This window comes from Pinus tabuliformis, chromosome 6 (assembly GCF_031772625.1).
Source record: "Pinus tabuliformis cultivar Carrire ecotype Pingquan chromosome 6, CPIR1, whole genome shotgun sequence".
Classification (NCBI taxonomy): Eukaryota; Viridiplantae; Streptophyta; class Pinopsida; order Pinales; family Pinaceae; genus Pinus; species Pinus tabuliformis.
In genome coordinates, this window is record NC_142292.1 from 365370086 (window position 1) to 365381653 (window position 11568).

Sequence of the window (11568 nt, forward strand, 5' to 3'; positions counted from 1 at the left end):
AAAGACCAACTAGGCCCCTTTGTCATGAACAACAAAGAAGGTTGGCAAGATGCTGACCAAATATTAGGAGAGAAACTCAAGTTAAAGAGGAGTTTTTGGCGGGTCCCTTATGACCCAGATGGCTTTATTAGTGCCAAAAAAAAAAATATAGGCTGTCAACCTATGAGCATTGTAAAATCCCACAGATTGAACAATTTTCCAACCAAGATGAGTGGGTGGCAGGGACACTAGTTGAGGAATTCACCCAAGAAGAAATTATGGAGCAAAATGTCAAAGATTTGGAAAAAACTCTTGACTTGGATTCTTTTGAGCAGGTAATATTCAAACTGCCACAACAAGTCGGAGAGGGCACATCTACTGCTGCAGCTTCACAAGCTACCCAAGAAAGATCTACACCAGCAACAGGTACAGCAAAAGGCAAGGAGGTGATGGATGCAGAGCAGGAAACAATGATAGAACAGCGTACCACCTCAAAGGAGCAGAGTCAAGGGTAGGCCCCTCCACAGCAAACTGAGGCACTACAGGTGCCAGCTTTACAGACACCTCTTAATGAGGAAAGAGGTAAAAGGAGGGACAGGGAAGAGACCACACCTCCAAGTGGGTCAATCCAACAACCAGAAGCCAAAAGACAGAGAGTTGATCCTCAAGTTGAGGAAGAAATTACTGAAGAAGTCATAGAGAGCCCGAGGAGTGGAAGAGAAACTAGCCAGTAAACACCTACTAGCTCATTCCAGCAAGAACAAGAGAGGTAGCATGGTGTGGAGGTCTCTTCCTCAAGGCAGCAAAGCAAGCAACCGCCTGGTATCAAAGCAACTTTTATGGAAATCAAGGCTCAGAATGAATTGTTAAGAGTACAGCTGTATGATCAATTCCTCAAGGCAACACCCTCCAAACATCAGAGATTAATGGCAGCCTATGACTTTAAGGAAGAAAAGATGATTCTGAGTCACTTCAAGCCTAAGATACCACAGCCCCAGATAGCTGCAGACTATACAAAGACAAGCTTAGAGGTCCTCTCCAAGGATATACACCCGATGGACCAAATAGAGCTGCACAAACAAATAGGTGAGATGGTCTATGCCACTCTAGCAGATAAGGCCATGCTGGCCCATCAACTGAAAGAATCATTGAAAAACACAAACACTCAATTGGATTTGGAAAGAATGTCATCCTCTGCCAAAGATAATAGAATAAAAACATTGGAGGAAATCATTGTGGAACTAGGGCATGATCCTAAGAAGGATGCTAAAACCATCCAGGCCCTCATAAGGAAAAAAGAGGAAGATATTGTTGCACTCAAAAAACAATTGAGGATACCTGTAACCATGCACCCTCAAACTGCAGAACTTGTGCAAGAGAAAGAAGCTGAAGATACCATGGATCTACTAATGAAGATGAACCAAAGAATAATTCAGATGGAGGAAGAGTTGGAGAAAGCATTGCAAGGCAAGCAGGAAGAGTCGACCTCCCAGCCACCTCAAACAACTCCAACTGTTACTACTATTCCTCCTACACAGGCAGCAGCGATCCCTCGTGTTATCCCAGCATCCACAACAGCTACATCAACTATAGATGCTGCAGCAGAAGCAACAACAACAGCACCTGAATCTAGCATGAGCATGGAAGAAATGATGAAAGCAGTCAAAGAGCTAGAAGTTCAGGTGACAGAGGTAAAAGAGGCCAAAGAAAAGTTGGCCAAGCTGGAGGCAAACTATGACAAGTCCAAGATGACAGTGGCTGAGAAACAAATAGAAATAAAAGCCTTGGACAACAAAATAAAGGCCTTAGAGAAGGAGCTTACTTTAGACAAAACTTTGACTGAAATCAAGAAGATTTTGTGGGCCAAGATTGGCCAGTCAATTACTAACCAATGGCGATCAATTTAGGCCATACATGAACAGATAGAATTGATAGGCCTAGCTCAGTTTGAGACTCAAAGGGCTAGAGTAGCATTGGGAAATATGCCTGAGCAGGCCAATAAAATGATTCACTTCCTGAACACTCATATTAAAGAGGAGTTGGCAGCATTAGACATCAATAGCAAGACAAATACTATTCTGATAGCAAAAAAGGTGCTACCCTAAGAAATTTTGTGCAAACTCTAGAAAGAAAGTGTCAGGAAATGCAGGCAGAAATAGATGATTTCAAGTTAAAGCTTGCAGCATTGCAGAGCAGAGGGTTGCCCAGCCTATTAACCAACGCTGGAAGACTACTGACTCGTGAACAGTATACTACCAGGATGAATAATTATGTTCCAAATCAGATTACAGCATCCTCAAGTACCTCAGAAGAAACAGGGCCTCCCTTTGGACAGACTCTGTATGAGAAATTGGAGAACCTGTTTTATATTGAACATGAAATAAATCACCTGTTTGAGGTTCAGCCCAATTTTTACAGATACTCTGAAGCTGATGAAACACTCATAAAGATACAAAGACATCAGCTACCTACTGAGGATTGGTGGCAAGAAATGCTGGAGATTTTGCCAAGGTAATTTCGGTCCTTTTCCCTCTTTTGATCAGCTTCAGATTTTGGTCAGCTACAGGTCAGCAAAATTGGGTACACAGGCCACCGGTTAAAGCATGAAGACAGCAGGCAAAAGAAGTCAAAGTGTGACTACAACAATTTTATGAAAGACCAAGTATGGATACCAAGGCCAGGACAGCAAAGCAGTGACTCAGCAAAGCACCAGGACAGCAAACACAGAAACCACAAATTAAAGACGTAGCTTCAGCCGACTCAGTTAGTCCAAAAAGTCAAATTTCTCTTAAAAAGTGGACAGCTAGTGCACCAACAATTACTGCAGCATTTATTCCGTTCATTTACTTCCTTTGAAGAGTTGGTGAGGGAAATTATTGCATGAAGACTCATCCATAAGATATTTTGTATCTCATTTTGTATAAATACCTCCCCATAGAATGTATTTGGGGGTTGGTGATTTTCTTTCTAGACTGCGTTGTAATTTTTGAGACTTTCTAATACAAATGGCTGTTCAAGTTCATGGTTTCTACACTGTCTGAATGTGGAAATAATGATCTGGGACCTGCTACAGAATTCCTGTGTCATTCTATGGAACAATAAGTTATTCTAAACTCTGTTTTGCATTTTCTGTGTTTGAAAATTTCATATGTATTCCATAATCTTAGTAACAGAGAAGAAGAATAGCCCAGGATTTGTTTAAATACACCCTGTGTTCAATCTCTGCTATTAACTATGTTTTCTTCAGAATTAGTCATAAATATGAATTCTTAACTGCTCATGTTTGCACTAATTCCTTCATTTTGAATACTATTTAGGAATTCTTAATTGCTCCTGAATAACATTCATACACTTTCCCTCTGCCAGCATAATGAAAGATTCTTGATTGCCTTTCATTCCCTGACTTCATTCCATCAATTTCCTGATTTGAAAATTGTTCCTAGACTGCCTACCTTGCTCTGTAGCATTACCATTTACCCAAGAAACACTTTCAGCTGTACACCATCATTGACTCCATTGCCCAATGGAACAGACTGTCTTAGACTTTCACCTCAGCTCTGCTTGAAATCACCATCCAACAAACTTAAAACAAAAACCTGTGCATAATAACTAGCCTAAAATACTCCAAAACAAAGCTAAATTACATAGAGAGAGCCCTCTCTGGTTGCAGGTAGGCTAGGACCTGCAGCTAAAATATTGGTTAGTGGTTACCTCGGCTGTATTCCCTTCAGGAGGCAGGGAACAACCTGAGTGATAACATACTAAAAACATGAACTAAGCTACATCAAGAAAATACAATCGTGCAAGCACAATTTTTACACAAGCATAAATAGATCAATAAACCATAGAATAGTAGCAACAAATCTGAACCATTTTATTAAAATTTCTTTGGAGTTGAGTACAATAGAGTAGAATGATAGAACCTAGGCTTGATAATGCAAGCATGCAATACTCAGGTGAATATTTAAGCAAAAATCCAACTGAAATGACTCAATCTGTCCCAATACACTGCCCAAAAAAATTCATTGCTATTGTTATGGGTTAAATGTGATTTATGCCATCAAATTTGCTCCAAAATTTTTGAAAAATTAGAGAGAGACTCCTCACACCCCAACCAATAAAACCCAGAAATATTTTGAGTTAATTCCAGCTAACCCAAAATGCTCAAATAGTGTGAAAATCCTATCTAAACCAACAATTCACCCTACTATAAGAATGAGGATTTCATACTTGAATATCGCCCAGAAAATTTTGAAATTTTAACCACAAACTCCTCTCACAAAACCCAAAAAAACCTTGAAAATTCTTGGGCTTAAACCACTAGTCACTAAAACCCAAAAATCCACGTGTAGCCCTTCACAATCTACCAGTGAGCTACAAAAATCAAACTGTTGTAAGAATGCACACTTTCCCTGAAGGGAAACTCCTCCAAATCCATCCAAAATTTCTTCCTCAAACTTCTGACCAAAATCAGCTCCAGTGCCTAGAAAAACACTACTACTCAACCCCTACAAGGTAGCCGCAAATCAAACCTAAGTTGCAGGAAACGTGGCCCTAGGGGTCGTTTCCCCAGGGGAAACGAAACGAAATGCATTTCCCCGTACCGTACGGCCTGGAAACGCGTTTCCGGCCGTACGGCCACGTTTCTCGAAACGGAAACGTCGCCGTACGACCGGAAACGCGTTTCCAGGCCGTACGGGCCACGTTTCCCCAAAAAAACAGTTTTTTTTTAATTTATTTTTTTTCATTTGTTTTTTAATTTTTTTAGGGTTTCCAGGATGTTCTAGAAACCTATTCTAAAGTTATAAAAGAGCAGTTTGTCTCATTCTCTCATCACACTATTCAGCAAGACGTTTCTCTTGGAGATTGGCAGTTGTTTCAGCTAGGGTGTTTTGAGCAGTGAGCAAAGTAGATTTCAGCAGCAGGAGAAAGAGATTTCAGCAGCAAGAGAAAGAGATTTCAGTAGGAGATTTCAGTAGCAGCAGATTTGGCTCAGCTACAACCATATTTCTCTTCTCTTTTCTGGCATTTCGGGGTAGTCTCAGCCACAGATAATTAATTTGGGTAAGCCACATTCATTTTTTTAGTTTTTTCTTACTATTTCTTCAATTTTTCTAGGGTTTAGGCAGCCAAAAATATGAAAAACGTTTTTTATTGATAGATTTGTTTTTTAAATTTATTTTTGCAGCAGATTTGGCTCAGCTACAGCCATATTTCTCCTCTTTTCTAGCATTTTAGGGTAGATTCAACCATAGAAAATTAATTTGGGTAAGCCACATTCATAAATTATAATCATATAATGTAAATGTATCATTAATGCTTTATGATTGCACATATATATATTAATAATTTTTGAATATTTTTAATATATATATATATATATATATATATATATATATATTCGCGTTTCCCCGTTTCCAAAATTTGGGGAGGTCGCGTTTCGTATCGCTTCCCGTTTCGGAAACTCGTTTCCGTTTCCCCGTTTCGTGCAACTTAGAATCAAACCCACAATAGTTGATCCTCCAATGAACAAATCGAACTGCCTCTTTTCCCATGGAGTGGAAAACTGAGTGAATACCTACAATAAATCTCTGTGGAAATCCTGAATTGGACTCCCCAAATTACCTCACTAGGGAGACACTCAAAGTTCTCTGAAATAAGGGTGGAATTCTGCTTGAAAATTCCTTGTGCTAAACAACACTGGTTGACTTGGCTAAGCAGCTCAAGCAAACTCTCCCATTCTGAAATGAAATGCCAAAATAGAATGATCAAAATGAAGCTCTAGTCTTTCTTTTATTGTTGATTTCCTTTCCTCATACCATGGTTCAATTTCTTTCACACTATGATTTGATCCCATGGTTTGATTCTTCCTATGGTTCAATTTCCATTCTTGCCAATCTCCACAACTTATCTTCACTTTAATTTTTATTTATTTTTTAAGTCCCAACCTTTGCCTTTTTCTCCAAAAATTCACTTAATATCTATACAAATTATTTCTCCTAAGTTTTATCTATCCAATACTATGTTAATAGCCAAAATTACAAAATTCAAAATTTCCTTGATGAAAATTCTAATTGGGGACATGATAGTCCTCCTTGCCAAAAATTGCTTGTCCTCAAGAAATGCTTGAACAAGTGCCCTCTCTGAATGTTGATCACCACTGCAACCACCAATAATACCAGGGTCCCAAATGTACTATTGAGTCATCGCAATCTCATCACTATCCCGACTTGAAGGAATCCCTTGATACTAGGATCCCAAGCCATCCTAATCAATGTGCAACATACCTTGCTCCACTTGTTATCTAACCATATATTGGTACCATAAGCCCTCTGCATACTATCAATAAGTAGAGCATCATGATAATGTAGAACTCTATCCAACTCCCCATGAAGATTCCCTACTGAGTAGTCCACCTCATGCAGTCCAAGAGTAAACTCCTGAAGACACAACACAATCCCTGTGGGGATGAAGTCTCTCCTGCATGAAATTCTCCTAGTATACTCCCGCTGACTAACATGTCATGCTGGTGAAGTCCCCCATGCAAACAAAAAACCACTAAAACCGAATGGAATATCTAAGTGACCTCTCCCTGTAGGAAACAAATCACCCCTAAGGATAGTTGAACTATGAAATTTTGTGATGCACGGAACCCATTCCAGTCTCAGAAGGGTGTCACCATGCTGATGTTGGACGACTCTGACTATGACATACTAGCCATCGTGCATAGACTGTATCCTCCTCTCGTAGAACCTGATGGCAAAAAATCTATGAAGGTCAAGCTCATCCTGCGCTGGCATCTCCATGATATCAATTCCTAGACATCTACTACCAATCTCAGTCCGGAGAAGTAACAAGGAAAAATGGTCTTGCCATGTGACAAAGGTTTTGGTGCTCCTCCATATGTTAAACCAAAAGTGAGTTGATTCACTCTCTACTCTGATCCCACCCATCACAAAATAGAGTGACCAATCATCTAACCAAATCCCTGGATCACATAACCATATCGGCTACAGAAAAGTCCTGACAATTGATGGCACCAACTCGTACCACATCTCAACTCCCTACATGCAATCGATACATGTACTCCATACATCTTGAAATAGTCTGGTGTGTGCAATATTTTTGTGTTCCTGCCATACCACATTGTGAGGTATGTTATCCTATCTCCTGTAGGAGCTGCCCAAAATTTCCTGGAGTATAAACATCCACCTGCAAGATGTGTCTACAAACCACTGTATGTGCTCTTGAGACATCTCAAAATGTCTTGCCCAATAAGTTTCATGCATCCCCCTAAATGTTGGCTTAAGGGTGGAGCACAAGCTACCCTTGGAGTAGATCGGACCATCCCCAAGCATGCACCTTCCAAATCGCACCTTGACCATATGCCACGGTTGGAAAGCCTCTCTCGTGATGCACTCTTTCCTATCCAACTATCTTAGACAAACCTCCTGTGCCTTGTTTCTTCTAATGAGATCATTAAGAGACAATACCTAAGTCCCCTGTGTCAGTGTGCAATGTTAGAGAGTGATAAATGGAAGCTCACAGTCAACCCTATGATCAACTCACTCTCTAAATCAGTGTGTGCCAAACCTAATGGTACGCCTGACGTGCCCATTAAGATATCTCTCTAGTGGCAACACTCCAATAACCTATTGTCCATCATCATGTTATGTTGTGCATAAATACACACCCCTGCACTCATCTTAATAGCACTAAACGGTGAGGCACTAATCCATGCACCAATGGATATCAAACCTCACTGTCGTACCACCCTGTACCTTTTGTTATCCCATATGTGTCAATGCATCTGCCAAACCACTAATAAAATCGACATGGTGTAAGTCACTACTCCCACTCCATGGTGCAAATCCATGCACCACAACACACCACCATGCATCTATGTGCTCACCTGCAAACCATTGCTCAATGTTGCATGCTCCTACTCGCCACTGGATGCCATGATCTAAAGCTGACATAATACATGTCAACCCGCACCCTACTAGTATCCCCACCTCCAATGTCACATCACCATACTCTCTGATGTATGGGCCTCGACTCCAAAATCTCCTTAAGAGACATAAGATGTGAATCCTCTTATGTACTAGTGGCAATGCCACCACTATGTTGATCCTCCATGACCATTGTGCCCCACATAACTAGGGAGAACCCTCAGCCCCATACAAGGCACTATCTATTAGCCTACCAATGACACCTCCTTCGAAAAACTCCTGCCAAAGTATGCTAATCATCTTGTGATTCCATGCACCACCAACATGCTCAAACAACTCACGAAGTCTACCTGCTCCACTATCAATCCAACCTATCACTAATGTTGATGGAGATCCGAAAATGTGCGGATGCTTAGGCACTGGATCTGTCACACTGCTAATTCCCTCACCAACCACATCCATGATGTGTTGGGGAATTCCACCTGGATCCCAACAACCGCCACTTGTGTAGACTCTTCCTTTTCCTTGAGAAAATTTTCTATATGTTCCTCTATCTTATTTATTTGTATATTCTGCTCAATGATTAGTTTGAGCAATCTTATTTATTTTTCTTGCTTTCTTCTATCTCCTGGGTTTGAGGATCCTCTGTAGAATGTAATTTGAGCTGCTTCCTTAGATTTGTGATGTTTGCATTCTTCATCTTGATGATTACCTCTGCACCTTTAACATCAGTAGGATCATAACCAATCTTGATCACTAAATCTTCTAATGATTTGACCATGTTATCCTTTTCCAAGGAGGATATCTTCTTTATCTTCAACTGTGACTGCACATTTGAAAGAGTTGTTCTCAACTTGAACAGTGCCATGGAAGAGTTAGTCATGGTAGAGAAAAGCATCTCCCCAGACTGTCTATGCCTGTCCATTTGGTCGGTAGGATGTATTTTATTTGAATCAAAAGAAAAATATGGTTTACCTATAGTCTGAAGAAGTCTTTGGAAAAGGCACTTGTGCCTGTAAGAATGCCATTTGCATCCTTCCTTTTTAAATGCCAAATGTTGTCAACAATTTATGCTGTGAAGTAGATGTCTGCTTCCATAATTGAGCATAGACATTGGCTTTCATAGATTCATTCTCTTTCTTAACTTCAAGAAAAATAGTGAAAATGTTTGGTTCCTCTTGTTCACTTTCTCCTGCTCACTGTGTAATTTCTAATAGACTTTTTGAAACTGAAGAGGAAGATGGAGTGTTAAGGACAATTTCCTCTAATCCTATAGAAACCTATGAATCATCCAGATTGATAATTATGGGCTCTTTCTGACCCTTGACAGTCATAACTTTAGAGTTAGTCTTCTGTTTCTTCTGATAAATGACAAATTATTTTTCACCCTTTGTTGAAGATTATGATTCTTATCTTGGCCTCTTTTCCTGCTTGCTTTGAGAAGTGGGAGTCTAGAGGGTAGAAGCATGTAGAATTTTCTCTTCTACTTCCTGAAGTGTGTCCTCCTCTCGTTGTTCCTGATTCATGTATTTCTCAATCTCTGGTCTTGGAGTGTGATTATAAGGTGTGGTTTTAAGTTCCACCCTCAAATTAGAGACGATGTTGAATGGGTCATAAGATCAGGTAAAACTTGGTTGAAATCCCATCTATTTGAGAATTGAATATACTTCAATTCCTATTGTTCTAGTATTAAAAATAAAAGGCCCCACTTGGGACTTAATCTTAAACTGAGACTTCCTCTTACCTAAAACAAAATGAAGCTCGTCCATGTTAATCATTTGCCTTATATATTCTAGAGGGAAAATTCTCATTGGAACATATTTAGGAAACTTGTATGGAGCTAACTCACATGCATATACCCTAATATCTGTGTAATTCTGGTAAAGATACCAGTCTCCAGTCTTAGCTTGGTCACTCAAGTGCATGATCCTTTTTATCTCTGAACTGATTCTTGGTTCACTCTGGTTGTTAAGAAGTTGTGCAACTGGATGAATAAAACAATCAATAAAATTTGAAAATTTAAACTTAGTTGAGTTTCTTCTGACCAATGAGGTCCATTGTATAATTGATTGATTGATTTGTTGATCATCCTACTTGTGTAAAGTTATTGGTAGCATGTCTCCTTGTTGAAAAAGGAACATATGGACCAATACAGAAGAGTATTTGAATACACCCTCAGTAGTGATCTTCATTATTTGTTCATGCATATTTTCAGCCAAAAATTGACTATAATTATACATGAATGCTGGCTTGTGCTCTTTGGAGAAGATGGATAGATAACCTAGAATAGGTTCATCTACCCATTGGTTTGTCTGGTAACCTAACATGCAAGAAACTAGGGAGATGATTTGTTTAGCTCTTTCTGGGAACATAGAGGCTGGATATGGAGGATTCTTTTTGGGAAGTTCAACATCTTCTGGAAGAAAGATCTTGAAAATTTGAGCTCTTTGGGGAAATGTAAGTTTATGGTATAAATCCATGAGGACAACAGCAGAGAAATGGCTAAGGGAGTCATTCTCAGGAATTAGCAGCATTTTGTTTATGGTTTCAGGTGTGATAGAGATTAGAATGTCTCCATTCTGAGCTACAACAGTTCTTTGAAGGGGATTATATTGAGCCTAAAACCACATAACTAAATCAGGGAATGAATGAGTTTGAGGGAACATGAACATGGGAAACATGGATTCCCATAGATTAATTTCATCCTTTGAATCCTGGTAAGTTTTTTTTAGCCAATGGTGTAATTTGAACATATCGAATTCACACACTCTGTATCAGTGATCTTAAAAAACTGGTTTGCTAAAGGGATATGGTCAAGGTCTAGGGTATCAAAGGTTTTTGGATTTTCCTGAGCAGGGGTCTTGCTACCAGAGGGTTGGTCCTTTCTTTTGGGTGCCATATTCTAAATAAATGGAGAGAAATAGTAACAAAATGCTGATAGTATGGATACATGAACAAAGAGAAGTCTCTGTGAATAGTGGTGTCTGGTATCTGCTTGAAAAAGCAAGTGTAGTCTATAACAGAAATTAACCAGAGCTGAGCTTGAAAACCTGTAATTCAAACAATTGTGATGAAATCAGGGAAATTGTGTGAAAGGGATAGAGGGTTTATTTATAACAATGAAGTGGATTACTGTTAGGATCAAACAGTTACCAACGGGACTGGTGTGCATTGATGGACAATGAGAGGTTGGTAATGGGTATGTAGTAACGAGTATGGCCAAGTGGGAGAGACTGATTAATGGAAGGAGGCACGAGAAGTGGCGATGACCATTGTCGAATGACATATTGATGTGATGGGATGAGCAGATTTCGGGGGGGTAGTGGTAAGTGGTATTGAGCGAGGGGGGTGTGAAGTTATGAGGGGATGACACATTGCAAGGGCCCCACCGAGAAGAATGCCACTTTTCGGACCCCCCCCCCTCCCCCCCGCCCTTTCTGTTAGTGAGAAATGGTAGAAGGGGGTGTGAAATGGCTTCCCCGCCATTGATCTGAGTGGGGAGGAGGATCACCGTCGAAAACAATCCACTTGGTAACGCTTAATGACAAAATAGATTTTGTCGTTTTATGAATTTGACTTAAAACATCACATTGGTTTATTACATATAATTAATCACCTTTTAAAAGGTAATTAACCC